At 41.8% G+C, this 18750-nt stretch overlaps 1 protein-coding gene across 7 annotated transcripts in view; it reads left to right on the top strand.

Annotated features, from left to right (window-relative positions):
* Positions 1-18750, top strand: part of KLF12 (Kruppel like factor 12) — a 362839-nt gene that overhangs the window by 36866 nt on the left and 307223 nt on the right. The window contains exon 1 of one of the 7 annotated variants that reach the window (XM_043533924.1): positions 12558-12701. The exons of the other annotated variants lie outside the window; for them this stretch is intronic. The gene's annotated coding sequence lies outside the window, so the exon portion shown is untranslated. Of the gene's footprint in view, positions 1-12557; positions 12702-18750 lie in introns of those variants that run through there. 7 annotated transcript variants of the gene reach the window in all.

Here is an 18750-nt window from a genome sequence, read left to right as displayed (position 1 = left end):
GTTTGGTCTAAGCACCGCCCCTTGCTTAGGGCTTTACCTAAAATCAGAGTCTAGCCTTTAGTTCTCTTTAGACTCTACATCCCTGTCTACAAAATGTGGATCATGTTTCCATAAATCAGAAGTATGGAGAATAAATGCACTTATGAGTGTGAAGCTCTCAGGTACTTCAGTGATGGGGCCATGTAAGTAGACATAGAAACAATAAACACATTAGTCTTCTCATATTTTCCAACCTCCACACCCCGTAGCTCACTGGAGACTATTTACTGAAGGAAGTAATATCACTGTGGCAAAGTCCAAGTGGCATAAGCAGGAATTATTTGAAACAGTTACCCTTTTAAAAAACAAAGTCAGGAAGAGCGGCAAAGAGTCCTGTGGCACCTTATAGACTAACAGACGTATTGGAGCATAAGCTTTCATGGGTGAATACCAACTTCATCAGATGCATGTAGTGGAAATTTCCAGAGGCAGGTATAAATATGCAAGCAAGATTCAGGCTAGGGATAACGAGGTTCGTTCAATCAGGGAGGATGAGGCCCTCTTCTAGCAGTTGAGGTGTGAACACCAAGGGAGGAGAAACTGCTTTTGTAGTTGGCTAGCCATTCCCAGTCTTTGTTTAATCCTGAGCTGATGATGGTGTCAAATTTGCAAATGAACTGAAGCTCAGCAGTTTCTCTTTGAAGTCTGGTCCTGAAGTTTTTTTGCTGCAGGATGGCTACCTTTAAATCTGCTATTGCGTTCCAGGAAATAAGGAAACAGATCAACAGAGCCAGACGTATACCTAGAAGCCTCCTGCTGCGAGACAAGCCCAAGAAAGAAACCAACAGAACTCCACTGGCCATCACATACAGTCCACAGCTAAAACCTCTCCAACGCATCATCAGTGATCCAGAACCCATCCTGGACAACGATCCCTCACTTTCACAGGCCTTGGGAGGCAGGCCAGTCCTCGCCTACAGACAACCCACCAACCTGAAGCATATTCTCACCAGCAACAACACACCGCACCATAGTAATTCTAACTCAGGAACCAATCCATGCCACAAACCTTGATGCCAACTCTGCCCACGTATCTACACCAGCGACACCATCACAGGACCTAACCAGATCAGCTACACCATCACCAGTTTATTCACCTGCACGTCCACCAATGTAATCTACGCCATCATGTGCCAGCAACGCCCCTCTGCTATGTACATCAGCCAAACTGGACAGTCCCTACGTAAAAGGATAAATGGACACAAATCAGATATTAGGAATGGCAATACACAAAAACCTGTAGGAGAACACTTCAATCTCCCTGGATGAACAATAGCAGATTTAAAGGTAGCCATCCTGCAGCAAAAAAATATCAGGACCAGACTTCAAAGAGAAACTGCTGAGCTTCAATTCATTTGCAAATTTGACACCATCAGCTCAGCATTAAACAAAGACTGTGAATGGCTAGCCAGCTGCAAAAGCAGTTTCTCCTCCCTTGGTGTTCACATCTCAACTGCTAGAAGAGGGCCTCATCCTCCCTGATTGAACGAACCTCATTATCCCTAGCCTGAATCTTGCTTGCATATTTATACCTGCCTCTGGAAATTTCCACTACATGCATCTGACGAAGTGGGTATTCACCCACAAAAGTTTATGCTCCAATACGTCTGTTAGTCTATAAGGTGCCACAGGACTCTTTGCTGCTTTTACAGATCCAGACCAACACGGCTACGCCCCTGATACTTGAAAGTTGGGAAGATGAGTCTGTCTCGGAAATTAAACAAGTCCCTTTACGTTTAGAGCAACAGGGATACTGCAAAAGTAAGGTTTCAGTGTTTAAATTTCACTGAAGCTCACAATTGTAAGTAATAGCATCTTGAGGATTTCAGCCTTCTTAGATTTATTGTTTGGGCAGTTGTTATCATTGCAGGTATTGTCTGAGTCTTGAGATTTATTATAGTGAAAAATTAGTTAACCACTTAACAGTCCAGACTCTGTAGACATGTTAAATATGCTTTATTTACTAACAATGTTCCTTACTTCTTGTTCAGAAATCAAAGCCACTTATCAGATTTTCTAAAGAGATAAATCTTTTTTGTTAAACACCAATTCTTTGAAGTGCAGCCCTACTCCAGAAGGTGATTGTAAACATGGCATTGTGGGGTTCTGTGTTTGTCATCTATCTATGACTTAAGGTCAAATATGCTCAGTTTTTGAGTAAAAAGATGTTGGGTTCTGGGGTTTTTTTTTTTTGTCTGCCAGCACTAAAGGCTCAGCATAAACTCTGAGACTCATGTGAATTAGTTCCTTTTCTCTCATCATCATCACCCAGTAATAAAGATTCAGCAGGCCAGATTAGGCCCTCATTTACATCTGTGCAAATACATTGCCTGAGGAAACAATTTTGTTGATGATTCAAAAGAAGGAACAGAACAAAGATCATGCTCTTTTTTTTTTTTTTTTTTTTTTTTAAAGAAAGTGGAGAAAATTAATTAAACAAGAAATTAAACAGAGTAAACTTGGCTGAGTATAGAACTCTACTATAGATTAGTTTACCAGGCTATAGTCTTTTATAGAGGCTACTGGTTAAATCTTATACTTAAATTTTTCTAGCGAGCATGTGTTTCAGTCCTTTCTCTCTTGTTACCAGTTTCTTGCTTTTAGTTATTTATGTGTATAATTTCTCTCTTTATTTTCTGTGGCCCTATAACATTTTTCTGTGTTAATCGAAGGGTACATCTACATTTGACTGCGAGGTCTGATTCCCACCTGGCACAGTAATATCTGCTCAAGCTAGGGCACTAAAAATAGCAGTATAGCAAAAGAAGCATGGGTGAAGGCTTGGGCTAGCTGCCCTAATACATACTCAGAAGAGCTGGGGGGGGGAGCTTTGTACTCGGGGGGGCTAGCCTGAGCCACTGCCCATGCTACCCTGGCTATACTGCTGTTTTTAGCATGCTAGCTTTAGGAAATATGTCTATGCCAGTTGGGAATCATACCTCCCAGTCAGATACAGATGTACCCCAAGAGACACCCTCTCTATTTAAATTCATTTTGAAATTAACCTGAAAGGTGGGCAACACCCTCCTGTAAACTTGTTGCTCGATGACTTGCCTCTTACACTGCTCCAGTACAAATTAGATACACAGTATATTAAAATGTAGAAGGATTCTCTTGTAGTTAAGGCAGGGATGGGGAATGTGGGTCTTATTTCCAGCAGTGCTACAGATTTTCTGTGGGACCTTGGACAAGTACCGTAAGTTAAGTGCCTTAGGTTCCTTAAGTACCTCAGTTTTCCCATCTGTAAAATGGAGTTTAATAATATTTGGCTAACAGTGCTGCTGTGACGCTTATAACCAGATATGTGAAATTGACCTCCAGTTTTGGTGCCCAACCTTAGATACCTTGGACCTGATCTCAAGAGATGCTGAGTACTTACAGCTCCCATTGATGGCAGTGGGAACTGAGAGAACTCACGACATCTGAAAATCATCCCCAAAGATTATAAAAGTTGGGCTCCCAAAATGTGTGGCTACTTTTGAAACAATTGACTTAATTCTTTGTAATATTTGTGCAGGTTCACGAATGACTTTGAAGAGCACTATAAATAAAAATAAGGTTGCTTCTCGTAACTGTGAGATATGATTAAACAATAATACAAATAATTAATAATAACCTGAGTTACCATCCCTACTATCATTTTTCATCATCCATGGGTAGAATAAACCCATCATAATGCTGGGTGTGTTCTGTTCAACATGGTGCTCGCCAGTGATCTTCCAGAGCCATGAATGAACAGAGAACAAAGCAAAGAAGTGTTTGATGATCAGAGTGAGCAGTGCTTCAGTGATCAGCACTTTGCTTTTTTGTGCCTTACTTTAGATAGAGGAGTTAGAGCATGGCTCAATACTATTTTGCATCAGCTCTAGGGTGATGCCACATGAGACATCAGGTAGCTTTGGCAAAAGTGTGGTTTTTTTTTTTTCATACTGCCTATGTCAATTGCAAACATTATGAAAGATGCCAAAATTCATGTCACTTATGAGAAATATGTGAGTATTGGCAAGGTTGTTCATAGGATAATGATGATTTCAGGCAGGAAGAAAGCAGCAGGAGTACATAAATTCTGAAGAAACAAAGATCCCATTATCATACTAATGTCCTTAGTTGACTGAGAAGTTAACTCTTGCAAGTTGTAGCACCATATGATAGTAGTGACAAGATTTTCAAAGTGACAGAAGATTGATTTTAGGAGAACGTGCTACTTGTACAAGTGATCCCCCAACTATTAAACCCAAAGACATCATTTTGATCTTTGCTTAAAGATCTGTGAACGCCGTGACTTTTCACATTTTGGCCAAGTTAAGTGCTGTCAGATTGAAAAAAGAGTGGAAAAATAGTTCTACACTTTACTTTTCTTTCTCTGAGATTGTATCAATATTGCTATGCTTCCAAATGGATTATTTTTACTGTACAACACGTCCTAGAAAGTAAATAAATACTGTGGTCACAGTATTTGCCCAAAAGGTCTTTCATCTGAATTTGTTAGAACCCGAATCCCTCTTCAGTTTCATTAACAACAGTACCTGGCCAAAAGCCTATGTGCAATAATACTACATGCATAGGAAGTCCCCTCTAAGGGAAGCTGATCTTGTCAGAAGCAGTAATCATTTGGGGCTGTCTGTCCTAAAGGGTTCTGTGACTGTGAATGATTTAATCTGCCTGGGGCACACAGAAGTGATTCCGTGGTGTTAATCAGCAATTTTGCATCATCACAGAGCTGGCTTTTGCTTTTCTTGTTCAGTATGATAACATTTTCCATCATTAGAAATGTTTCATCTTCAAATATTTACTATTGTTTGTATTACCATAGTGCCTAGCAGCCTCAGTCATGGACCAAGACCCCATTGCGCTGGGCCTTGTACAAACATAGAAGAAAAAGACTGTTCCTATCCTAGAGAGTTTATAAACTAATATGACACAATGGATGGATGCAGACAAATAGAGTACCAGGAAACAAAGGGAACACTATCCGTTATCATGTTAGGTTCTGATCTCAGCTGCCAAGCTGTTAAGTTTTTTTTGTAGGCATCAAAGAACAGTAGAATTCCAATGAGAGTTTTGAAAGAGAAAAATGAGGTAGCTTTGCAAAGGCTTATGGGGCAGTCTTCCCCAGCATGACAGCAGCATGGGAGAAAGCACAAAGGTGATTGTTTGAAAATGTAACAAATGGATAATGGAGGCTCTTATCATGGGCCTATGGGAGGTAGGGGTTGACACCTCACTAGTGAATAAGATGATAGGAAGGGTGGGAATAGGCCATGAAGGAAAGGCCTTGAAAGTGAAGACAAGTATGTTATGTTTAACAAGATAGAAAAGGAGAAGCCAGTGGAGGGATTCAAAGAGAGATGTGAGATGATTGAGAGCAGATGAGACGTCATCAGTGTTGATGGACTGGAAGTTATAGAAGGGCCAAGTAACAGGGTGTGGGGAGAAGGGTTGATGGGCGATCCTGAAAGAGCCCAGATGATGGCCTGAAAGAGGAACTCAGTAAGAGAGAGATCAGAGAGACAGAGAGCAGTGCTTGGTGAAGCCCAGGTCAAATGAATGGTCCTTTTGGTGACTGGGAGAGTTGAACCAGGCCTGCAGGTTAAAGAAAGAGTTGTGAGTGAGGGGTTGGAGGATGACTGTGGGAGACTGAGGAGAGAGAGAAAGACAGGAGTCAAAATCAGAGAGGAAGCCTGATGGGAAGGAGTTGGGTGGATGGTGGATGACAGGAGTTGAGAGCTGGTGGGAAGTGTAGAAGATGATGGTAACAAGGAAGGGGAAATGGAGCCAATGAGGGGGAAGAAAGAGGACAGGTGTTAGGATACAGACAGAGAATGTGGGAAGAGCCATGGCAGAGTGGCAGATGGACAGGTTTTGCTGGGGCACAATTTGAAAAATGCTGTGAAGGTTAGTGTGGGAGACACCAGGATAGGAAAGGCTCCCTGGTGCTTGTAGCAGCTCCCCAGGTCAGGAAGCCACATTGGGTTGCCCCAGAGAGGGGAAGGAAGGTGGCCGGGCTGCACCACTGGGAGGATCTGGGCAGGGCTGGGGGTAGAGGGAGACACAAGGTCAGGAGCTGCAGTTGAACAACAAATATACATCCTGTAGTTGTTGAGAAGGAAAAAACCAGGTACCTACAAAAGCATTGAACTTTGGCAAGTAGAAACTTGATCCAAGGATGTAGTCTCCTTGGCTCAATATTAAAATATTTTGTACATTTAAACAACTTAAACTAGCACACAACCTATGAATTCTATCTTCTACTCGTGTCTGGAGCATGTCACTAATAGTTCTTATATTTGGGTACTGATGGAGCATTTTGGAGGAAGAAATATGTAGATTAAAAAAACAAACCTAAATGAATTTGGACAGTTAATAATGCAGTTACACTGTGTCTAAAGCATTTCTGGTTATATACTGCAACAAATACTTGGTATTGGTGCACTGACAGGCCAAGTTTTGAAAAAAGGAGACTAGAGCTCTAGGAGTACAGTTGTGCGGTTTCATTTGTGTGTATACCTGCTTTGAATGGGGTGCACATTTAGCCCAACAAATACTTATTTGCATGTGTAAATGCATGATTTGCATGTGCTATTGCACTAACTGAACAAGAAAATATAATATAGTTTTGAATGCCTCCTGTATTGAAATGCTGGTTTTTTAGTGCTAAATTTTATCAAACTGATCTGTGTGATGTTAAAGAAAAATATGGAATTTGATTTACGGATTTTTTTATACAGTAAGAGCTCATGGCCCTTTTAAAGGTCACCCCCACCCCCCAAAAAAAGGACAATGAGGAGCTTACCATTTAAAACAGACAGACTATAGTGAAGTATGATCGTAAACAAAAGATGCCAGAGATGGTATGGGAGAATAAGTGGTACGATGGTGAAAGATGAGATGTGCTCATTATGCATGCATCTTGCTGAAACTTGGCGTGGAGGAGCCCAGAGGTCCATGCAGGAGGAGGGGGTAACACCATTGGGGCTGAAGGAAAGGAAGATTGACTTCAGAAGCAACATGTTGGATAGACATGAGTGCTATGCAAGTGAGAACAGGAGAGGCCTGAGAGGAAGCGGTTGCAGTAGCCAAGATGAGATGATCAAGGCATGGAGTGAGGCTTTGATGGTGGGGATGACTAGGAAGGGGCAGATTTTTGGAGGTATTATAGAAGAAGAACCAGCAGGATTTAATAACAGTATGGATGCTGAGGCAGAAAAAGAAGATACAAAAGACTGAGATATCCCCAGGTTGGGAGGGTGGTGGAATAATTGATAGTGCTAGAGAGGGAAGACTTCAGGGGAAGTGAACAGATAAGAAATTAATTTTCACCATGTTATGCATGAGTTGGCAGCTGGCCATGAAGGAAGAGATGTTGGGTGTTCAGTTGCCAATGCAGGACTGAACAGGGGTGCCTAGTGATCTTATTAAGGTATCCAGAACTTGTATTGACAATTTTTGGTTTGTTTCTGAGATTGTAAACTCTTCAGGACAGGGACTGAGTCTTCTTTTGAGTTTGTACAATCTCTACTACAATGCATCCTTAATCCCAATGGTGCTTTTGAGCGCAGTTTAAATTAATAATTAATAGAGATGGTTCTTTCTTCACATTGTCCTTCCTTGGCTTTTGTGAACCTTCTCATTTGATTCTCCTTCTTCTGACCTTTCCATTCAAAATGCAGCTGCTAAAATTACCTTTCTTGCATGTTGATTAGACCATATCATTCCAAGTTGCCAGCTGTATCAAGATACAATTTCCCACCCAAGCCTTCAAGGATCTACACAAACCTGCCCCTGTCTCCCTCTTGGATCTGTTTCTTTCTGTTGCCCTCTTACCTCTTCATTCTTTTAGCAATATCAGTGCACTGCTTGCTTCAATCTTTTCTCCTATGCCTGTCTTTGTACCTTTCTCCATGTTCTTTATGCATAGAAAAATCTCCCAGTCCCAGTGAATCAGGATGTGTGTCACCCTCACTAAACAGCTTAATGGGACTTAATTGGGGGGCCCAGATAATCTTCATCCAAGAATATTAAAGGAATTGGCACCCGAAATTGCAAGCCCATTAGCAAGAATTTTTATTGAATCTGTAAACTCAGGAGTTGTATCATATGATTGGAGAATTGCTAACATAGTTCCTATCTTTAAGAAAGGGAAAAAAAGTGATCCGGGTAACTACAGGCCTGCTGTTTGACATCTGTAGTATGCAAGGTCTTGGAAAAAAATTTGAAGGAGAAAGTAGTTAAGGACATTGAAGTCAATGGTAAATGGGACAAAATACAGCATGGTTTTACAAAAGGTAGATCGTGCCAAAGCAACCTGATCTCCTTCTTTGAAAAAGTAACAGATTTTTTAGACAAAGGAAACACAGTGGATCTAATTTACCTAGATTTCAGTAAGGCGTTTGATACCGTGCCACATGGGGAATTATTAGTTAAATTGGAAAAGGTGGGGATCAATCTGAACATTGAAAGGTGGATAAGGAATTGGTTAAAGGGGAAACTACAACGGGTCCTACTGAAAGGTGAACTGTCAGGCTGGAGGGAGGTTACCAGTGGAGTTCGTCAAGGATCAGTTTTGGGACCAATCTTATTTAATCTTTTTATTACTGACCTCGGCACAAAAAGTGGGAGTGTGCTAATAAAGTTTGCGGATGATACAAAGCTGGGAGGTCTTGCCAATTTAGAGAAGGACCGGGATATCATACAGGAGGATCTAGATGACCTTGTAAACTGCAGTAATAGTAATAGGATGAAATTTAATAGTGAGAAGTGTAAGGTCATGCATTTAGGGATTAATAACAAGAATTTTAGTTATAAGCTGGGGATGCATCAATTAGAAGTAACGGAGGAGGAAAGGGACCTTGGAGTATTGGTTGATCATAGGATGACTATGAGCCGCCAATGTGATATGGCTGTGAAAAAAGCTAATGCAGTCTTGGGATGCATCAGGAGAGGTATTTCCAGTAGGGATAAGGAGGTTTTAGTACCGTTATACAAGGCACTGGTGAGACCTCACCTGGAATACTGTGTGCAGTTCTGGTCTCCCATGTTTAAGAAGGATGAATTCAAACTGGAACAGGTCCAGAGAAGGGCTACTAGGATGATCCGAGGAATGGAAAACTTGTCTTATGAAAGGAGACTCAGGGAGCTTGGCTTGTTTAGTCTAACTAAAAGAAGGTTGAGGGGAGATATGATTGCTCTCTATAAATATATCAGAGGGATAAATACCGGAGAGGGAGAGGAATTATTTAAGCTCAGTATCAATGTGGACACAAGAACAAATGGATATAAACTGGCCACCAGGAAGTTTAGACTAGAAATCAGATGAAGGTTTTTAACCATCAGAGGAGTGAAGTTTTGGAATAGCCTTCCAAGGGAAGATCTTTTGCCCCCACTGCTATCTGGCTTTAAGATTAAACTCGATAAGTTTATGGAGGAGATGGTATGATGGGATAACATGATTTTGGTAATTAAGTGATCTTTAAATATTCATGGTAAATAGGCCTAATGGCCTGTGATGGGATGTTAGATGCGGTGGGATCTGTGTTACCCAGGAAAGAATTTTCTGTAGTATCTGGCTGGTGAATCTTGCCCATATGCTCAGGGTTTAGCTGATCGCCATATTTGGGGTCGGCAAGGAATTTTCCTCCAAGGCAGATTGGAAGAGGCCCTGGAGGTTTTTCGCCTTCCTCTGTAGCATGGGGCACGGGTCACTTGCTGGAGGATTCTCTGCTTCTTGAAGCCTTTAAACCACAGTTTGAGGACTTCAATAGCTGAGACATAGGTGAGGTTTTTCGCAGGAGTGGGTGGGTGAGATTCTGTGGCCTGCGTTGTGCAGGAGGTCAGACTAGATGATCATAATGGTCCCTTCTGACCTAAATATCTATGAATCTATAAAACTCTATATTATATAAGAGGAGATTTTTTCCTCTTGGTTTTTCGGTGTGTCTTACTGAGGGTGCAGAGGGAAAAGGACAGATCTCCAAGGGAAAGTGAGGGGATTCGGGAGAAGAAGGGAGGAGGATTAGCTGAGGGAGGTGGTGAAAGAACAATTCAGAAGGCAGGAGAACCAATCAAGTGCAAGGAGGAGGGAGTGGTTGACTCTGCCAAAGGCAGAAAATGGAGTAAGGAGTCTGAGGAGTGAAAAGAGGCCCTTGGACTTGGCTGGAAGCAGATCAGTAATGACCTTTAGTCAGAGTGGTCTCAGTAGAGTAGAGTGGAGTGGGCTGAAGCCAGATTGCAGAGGATCCAGGGGAGAGCAAGTTAATGAAGAGAACACTGAGGAAGCAGGCATAGCCAGCACACTCAGAGCTCGGATGTAAAGGGGAGGAGGAAGATGGGACAGTAGCAGGAGAGGCAAAAACTATCAAGGTAAGGTTTTCATACTCTGGGTATCTTGAAGCACTTTACAGAAATGAGTTAGAAACTGATAGAACAGGTGAGCTGTAAACGTGGTAGCTACTAAGTATTCAGTAATAGTTGACACACAGGCTTAGCTGGTATAACTTGCTTTATTGAGAGAGAGTTTTTTGGTCGGGAAACAGGGATTAGTTTCTACTCTTTCTTTGTACCTCAGTGGGCAAAAGAGATTTTGCATTATTATGTCATCCGAAGGACAGCATCCTTAGCAGTGCAGCACTGCACTGCAGCATCAGCAATGTGTTCAGGGTAGACAGGGGAAGACAAAATGTGATGCCTTCTATTTGTCAATTGACAAATCAAACAAGGAAAAAGATAGTGTTAACAGTTTAATGGCCCCAAGGAGGATATTACAGAAATCTTTAAGTTTATGGCATTGTTAATAATAGCATGCAAATCCGAATGTTTAACAAAGCCTTAGTAGGCTATCAAGTAACGTTAGCTGGTGACATGGTGCTTAACAATTATGTCATGCTGTATACTGCTGAATAAGTAATGTAAAAAGTAAGCTACTTTTGAAGTCTCAGTTTTGGCTGGAAGACCACTAAAGATGTTAAAATGTTTGTCTTTCTTTTGTCATTTTTACTGCTTGTGTAACAATATCTTCAGGCAACACTGACTTGCTTGGTAGTTGTTCCATGGTTAATGCATTTTCTGTAATTTGCTGTAATAATTTTGTCTTTGTGGTGGTTTGTTGGTATTTTCTATGTTTATGAACTCTTGGAGTACATCAAGGGAGCTTCAGTGTGGCCACACTTGAAACAAAGCTTTCTGCTTTCAGTGTAATTCACTCAGCAGCTGGTGCACCTGAAATGTTCAAAGGACAAATACAGTTGTGGACTGTTTTTTGTTTTTTTCTAAAGACATCCTGAACAAAGAATTTTCTTAAGGAACACTGAACAGGATTCAGTACTTTCAATGCATTATCTCTTCCCTTCCCCTGCCCCACCCCCTAGAGATTTATGGAATTGCAAAGGTCAGCATATTTTTCAGGGATCACCTATGATAATTTCAACCTATGATAATTGAAACCCATATTTGTTTTTTAAGCATCTGATTTGAAATTGTAGGTCAACACCCCTTCTTCCCCCAAATACCCTGTAGAAATTAAATGTTAAAATTATGCATAGTAGTAGCCATGCTTGGAGGATTTGAGATCAGCTCTTTGACACTGATTTTGTTTTTTTTAAACTAAAACTTTTTATGGGTTTCCACTGCTATGTCTACACTACAGTTGGGAGGTGTGATTGCCAGCACTAGAGACCTGTGCAGATACAAAATTTGTATCCGCATCCGATCTGCAATCTACAAACACGGCCCTCGGATATCAGCAGTTTTTCAGGGCTGTAGATATAAAATTTGGATCCGTATCCATCTGCAATCCGCAAACATGGTCCGCGGATATCCACATCCGCAGCGCCTCAGGCTAACTGCCCACGTTTGGACTTGGGGCAGGGTGTCTTGGACTTGGGTGGCTAGCCCAAACTGTTGCCAGTGCCTCAATATCCTCTCTGTTTCTTTTAGTATGTGAGCGAGTGTGAGTTTGTGCTGGGAGGGGAGCCTGAGGCAATTAGCAAAGAAGAAATTGGAAAAGGATTGAAGACAAATGGTATGACTTTGTGGGGTTGACTATTAGCCATCCTCCTCAAATCTCCTCACAAAGGAAAAGATACTTGCAAAGCTCCACAAGAAAATGGAGTTGCTTTGAGAGGCAGTAAAACTAAATTTGCCCATTGTGTGATCCTCTACTCACCTCTTCAGCAACATACCTCAGTCATGGGCCCTTTGGAAACCTGCTACATTTGTTGTGGGCTGCTGCTGAACAGGGACAACTGCTAAATAAGACACATGTCCATTAGAGACTGTTAGTCTACTGGGCACTATGGGCTACATGTTCGAAAAGTTCCATGCCTACAATCAGAATCAGATTTTTAAAAGATTTCTGCTCCTATTTAGGATCCAAAATAAGGGATCACATTTTTGTAAGAGCCCAGGTCACTAAGTTAGGGCACATTGTTTATCTCTCTGACCTTCCCGTCCAAATAATAGATAATAATAAACCATTTCATCAACTCCTTTCATAATCACATTTACCCATTCCACCTCTTCCCCTTTGCTCTCATACAGGAAGGGGCACCCAAATATTATCTCCCACCTCCCTTTGGGGGTTCATCTGGAGTTTCCAGGAACTTCCTCTGCCCCCAACAGCAACTTGTGGAAGAGAGAGATTTTTTTCTTCCCACAACCAATGGGAGGTGAGTGCAAGGAGCATTGTTCTTCTTTCAGCTCCTCTTTCCCTATGGACAGAAAGGGAAATACAACCAAAACTATATGGAGAGTGAGTGGGAGCCACTGGGCTGACCAGTAAGAGGATACCGGTTCTGAGCAAGCACTAGTGGCGGTGTTTTGGACAAGTGTTCTGAAGAGCACTAGTAAATCCATGGCTAGTTATGCATTACAACTCAGGTTAGAAAACTCAGCTGCTTATTGCCCACAGACCATATGATAAAGCTGTAAACTGACCTTCCTTTTGACAGTACTGGACTCAGCTAACCTTTAATCTGGGCACTGGCAACTCCTGGGTATACCAGAACTTCCTCAGTTAGAAATTCCTCAGTGTTTCTGGTTAGGGCTGTGACAGAAGGTCTGTACCTGTGTCCCTAGTTCATAGTTCAAAATGACAGCAAATGATTGATGGAGGGTTTTAATATTGAGGAAAATGCCAACCTGCCTACTTGAAAAGACTTCAGAGAAACTGTCTGGAGTGGAGATATTCAGACTCGTCTGTGAAATATGGTCTCTGAGCTTGGTCGCTAAGCCTTTGAAAGGTGGCTCTTAATCCTCATTAAAGGCTTTTTGTCTACTACTGCTACTCCTCAGTGAATGCTCATTTCCCACTAAACCTTATTAGATATGCATGGGTAACTGGAGAAAACTGTTTTGGAAAAGGGGATGGCTGCCCTAGATCAAGTGAGGTTTGTCTGGACAACTATGTTGATTTAGCGGAAGGGAGTTGATAAGAGAGAGCTCTGAACATAGCAAAGAATCTCTCTCTAGAATGCAAGACTGACAGACTGACCGAAGAATGATCAGAGAGAGGACGAACACTGTTCCCCTCATGGTAACTAAGCTGAGAGAACCTTATCTAGTGTAGCTGATGCTAAGCATAAATCAGCATATATAAAGCAAACTGTTTTAGGTTTTAATTCCATTTATTTTTTGTTTTTTAATAAATCTTATGCAATCTTCTCTAAGAAAAAGGACTGAAAGGTAAAGAATTTCTGGAGGCTGCACCCTGCCCTCTCTGTCTCAGTCAAAGGGAATGGTCAGAAGTATCTTATCCCCATGAGTTGCATTGCCATCAATCTGCAGCAGGCCAAAGACTGTGCAGGGGGTGAGACTTGGTGGCACTAGTCGCCGGGCCATATAGTCAGCATTTTCTGCTGAATAAAATTGTCCAAAATCACAATTTGAAGTCATAGGATAGATTTTGGTCAGCCCCCTCTAAATATTTGTAATCCAAATTATTGTTAATTTAAAAATGAACAAAGAACAAAATAAGGGATCAAATATTGTGGGGCTAGCACTGTTGACTTCATCCTCTCTTCCCCTTCCTCCCTTTCTGTGTCTATCCATCACCATCTTTTATTCCTTCTTTCAGTCAGTTTCCTCTTCTGCTCTCTACTCCTTTGCAACTTCAAGCCATCATCTGTAAAAAAGCAGGACCAAGTTCCTGCACTGTGGCAGTTCACATCACAAACTCAGTACCTACTGTAGAGGAAATGGACTAAGATCATAATACTCTTACTGAAATGCTAGGAAATATCCATTTGGGGGGAAACAGATTGGTCAGAAGAAGTTCCCTATGATCTTGAATGTAAGAACCTGTGTACCAAGTGATTATGTTCAATTATATGATCAGGTTTAGAGAGGGTCATTTTAAATAAACAGATGGAGGGTGATCAAAAGATCTATGTCTGTATTTCTGACTCAACATAAATCTTAGGTAAAAGTTTCAAAAGCCTTTAAAATCATTTAGGAACCTGAGTCACATTGACTTCCAATGGGATTTAACCTCCTAAATGACATAGGGGCTTTAAAAATGGGACTTAAGCTCCTAAGTCATTTAGACACTTTTGAAAATGTTACCTCTTAGGTCTACGTGGTATGAGGCAGTTAATCAAAATGAGCCAAATTACATCTCTTTGCTTTGGCATCCAAAATGGGCACAAATGAATGCTGTAAGAGCAGTACTATTTTGTTTCTGCATCATGGCCGAACCTCAGCTCCCTGTTGAACCCCTACACAAATCATCCATGCTCTTAGGAATCAGAGTATGAGCAGGTTGCAGAGTAGTAGCCGTGTTAGTCTGTATCCGCAAAAAGAACAGGAGTACTTGTGGCACCTTAGAGACTAACAAATTTATTAGAGCATAAGCTTTCGTGGGCTACAGCACACTTCATCGGATGCATAGAATGGAACACACACACACGCGCGCATATATATATATATATATATATATACACACAGATAAGTTGGAAGTTGCCATACAACTCTGAGAGGCTAATTAGTTAAGATGAGCTATTATCAGCAGGAGAAAAAAACTTTTGTAGTGATAATTCAAGCTCAGCAGTTTCTCATTGGAGTCTGTTAGCCATGCCATCAGGGGCTCGTTCACTTGCACATCTACCAATGTGATATATGCCATCATGTGCCAGCAATGCCCCTCTGCCATGTACGTTGGCCAAACTGGACAGTCTCTATGCAAAAGAATAAATGGACACAAATCTGACATCAGGAATCATAACATTCAAAAACTGGTAGGAGAACACTTCAACCTCTCTGACCACTCTGTAACAGATTTAAGGGTGGCAATTTTGCAACAGAAAAGCTTCAAAAACAGACTCCAGTGAGAAACTGCTGAGGTTGAATTAATATGCAAACTAGATACCATTAACTTGGGTTTGAATAGAGACTGGGAGTGTCTGAGTCATTACACATATTGAGTCTATTTCCTTAAGTTAAGTATCCTCACACCTTCTTGTCAATTGTCTAAATGAGCCATCTTGATTATCACTACAAAAGTTTTTTTTCTCCTGCTGATAATAGCTCATCTTAACTAATTAGCCTCTCACAGTTTGTATGGTAACTTCCAACTTATCTGTGTGTGTGTGTGTGTGTGTGTGTGTGTGTGTAACTACATGTTCCATTCTGTGCGTCCAGTGAAGTGAGCTGTAGCCCACGAAAGCTTATGCTCTAATAAATGTAAAAAGAAAAGGAGTACTTGTGGCACCTTAGAGACTAACCAATTTATTTGAGCATAAGCTTTCGTGAGCTACAGCTCACTTCATCGGATGCATACTGTGGAAAGTGTAGAAGATCTTTTTATATACACACACAGCATGAAAAAATACCTCCTCCCACCCCACTCTCCTGCTGGTAATAGCTTATCTAAAGTGATCACTCTCCTTACAATGTGTATGATAATCAAGTTGGGCCATTTCCAGCACAAATCCAGGGTTTAACAAGAACGTCTGGGGGGGGGGGGGTAGGAAAAAACAAGGGGAAATAGGTTACCTTGCATAATGACTTAGCCACTCCTAGTCTCTATTCAAGCCTAAGTTAATTGTATCCAATTTGCAAATGAATTCCAATTCAACAGTTTCTCCCTGGAGTCTGGATTTGAAGTTTTTTTTGTTGTAATATCGCAACTTTCATGTCTGTAATCGCGTGACCAGAGCAAATACTCACCAGCAACCACATACCACACAACAGAACCACTAACCCAGGAACCTATCCTTGCAACAAAGCCCGTTGCCAACTGTGCCCACATATCTATTCAGGGGACACCATCACAGGGCCTAATAACATCAGCCACACTATCAGAGGCTCGTTCACCTGCACATCCACCAATGTGATATATGCCATCATGTGCCAGCAATGCCCCTCTGCCATGTACATTGGTCAAACTGGACAGTCTCTACGTAAAAGAATAAATGGACACAAATCAGATGTCAAGAATTATAACATTCATAAACCAGTCGGAGAACACTTCAATCTCTCTGGTCACGCGATTACAGACATGGAAGTTGCTATATTACAACAAAAAAACTTCAAATCCAGACTCCAGTGAGAAACTGTTGAACTGGAATTCATTTTCAAATTGGATACAATTAACTTAGGCTTGAATAGAGACTGGGAGTGGCTAAGTCATTATGCGAGGTAACCTATTTCCCCTTGTTTTTTTCCTACCGCCCCCCCCCGCCCCTCAGACGTTCTTGTTAAACCCTGGATTTGTGCTGGAAATGGCCCACCTTGATTATCATACACATTGTAAGGAGAGTGGTCACTTTAGATAAGCTATTACAAGCAGGAGAGTGGGTTTGTGTGTGTGTGGGGGGGGTTTGAGAAAACCTGGATTTGTGCTGGAAATGGCCCACCTTGATTATCATACACATTGTAAGGAGAGTGATCACTTTAGATAAGCTATTACCAGCAGGAGAGTGGGGTGGGAGGAGGTATTTTTTCATGCTTTGTGTGTATATAAAAAGATCTTCTACACTTTCCACAGTATGCATCCAGTGAAGTGAGCTGTAGCTCATGAAAGCTTATGCTCAAATAAATTGATTAGTCTCTAAGATGCCACAAGTACTCCTTTTCTTTTTGCGAATACAGACTAACACGGCTGTTACTCTGAAACCTCTAATAAATGTGTTAGTCTCTAAGGTGCCACAAGTACTCGGGCTCTTTTTGAGTATGAGCAGGTATATAGTGGCCTCGAGTTAATCAAAATGTCAGCAAGAAAATGTATTGACCATGCCTCCTGATCCTTAAACAGAGTTCCAGAATTCTCTTCTCTAGCTCGACGTATAAAGTACCCATTGAGATTTTACAAAATGCCAATCCTGCAGATTTGAGGGACTCTGGATCATGGTATAGCATTTGCACTGTTTCCCCTCTGGATGTGCCCAGAAGTTGTTCCATGAGGTTCTGACATATGTGTGCTGATTTTTGTACATGAAGATTTACAGCCTTGATAGCAAAATATCCTCAAAATATGATATAGTGAATCCAAAGTGGAGTGACAGCATTTTAATGAAAAAATGTCAACATGTGTTTGAAAAGGATTATGTATTTAACAGAACCACCTAGTCTTCTGCAATATTTTGTTTTTTTAACCGTCTCACTCTTTCCCCTTCTTTGCCACCACTCGATTCACCTATACCAGTGGTTCCCAAACTTGTTCCGCCGCTTGTGCAGGGAAAGCCCCTGGCGGGCCGGGCTGGTTTGTTTACCTGCCGCGTCTGCAGGTTCGGCCGATCGCAGCTCCCAGTGGCTGCAGTTTGCTGCTCCAGGCCAGTGGGGGCTGCTGGAAGCGGCGCAGGCTGAGGGACGTACTGGCCGCCGCTTTCAGCAGCCCCCATTGGCCTGGAGCAGCGAACCATGGCCAGTGAGAGCACAATCGGCTGAACCTGCAGATGCGGCAGGTAAACAAACTGGCCCGGCGCGCCAGGGGCTTTCCCTGAACAAGCGGTGGAACAAGTTTGGGAACCACGGACCTACACGCATCAAAGGGGAGTGGAAAAACTCCAGTTCTCTATCCTTCCATCAGCTCTCCAGCTGCTCTTAGAGACATTTATATCTCTGTGGCACTCTCTCCCCCTTTTTGAATCTAGTGAATATCTTCAGAGCCTTCCTCCACCATTGCTCATAGCCTAAGTAGTAGCACAGTGAAATTTGATCTGATTTCTTGTCAGTTTCATTGCTGTCCCACAGCCTTGTGGACAGCAGTAGAGTTTGCTCTGCTGTAGCCTGGCAAAGCTCAGAGCAGCAGTCTGCAGTACTGGAGGTGTGTCTGCAGACTTGAGAAGATAGCATTGCATTAGTTTAACTTAGTTTGTGTTTGGAAGGTTATCTTTGCAATCATAAAGGCTAGAATTTTTTAAGGAAAGTTAGATTCTGCAGAAGCAGATGACTCTCACTCAGGCTTCCTACTCACCATGCGTGGGTAGGTGAGTGAATTTTTCAGGTTGTGTTCAAAAGCAAGATTTTTTTTTTCCGTAGTCAGAATGAAAGTGAATTTTCATATGGGGGAAAAAAAACCCAACCTCTTCTACACAGGAGCAGACTGTTAGAGGTCTGCCAACTGGCCTATTTGAGAGAACTAGTGAAGTCATCAAGCCAGTTCTATTTTAATACACTGACACAGTGCAGTGAGGCAGCTGGAGGTACAGGCTCACAGAAAGAGCAAGCAAGAGAGAGATGTTTTTCCTCCAGCAGAAATGTTCTGTAGTAACTGACAGC

Source organism: Chelonia mydas, chromosome 1 (assembly GCF_015237465.2).
Source record: "Chelonia mydas isolate rCheMyd1 chromosome 1, rCheMyd1.pri.v2, whole genome shotgun sequence".
Classification (NCBI taxonomy): Eukaryota; Metazoa; Chordata; order Testudines; family Cheloniidae; genus Chelonia; species Chelonia mydas.
Note: the sequence above shows the minus strand (reverse complement) of the source record. Positions and strands in the feature narration are given on the sequence as shown.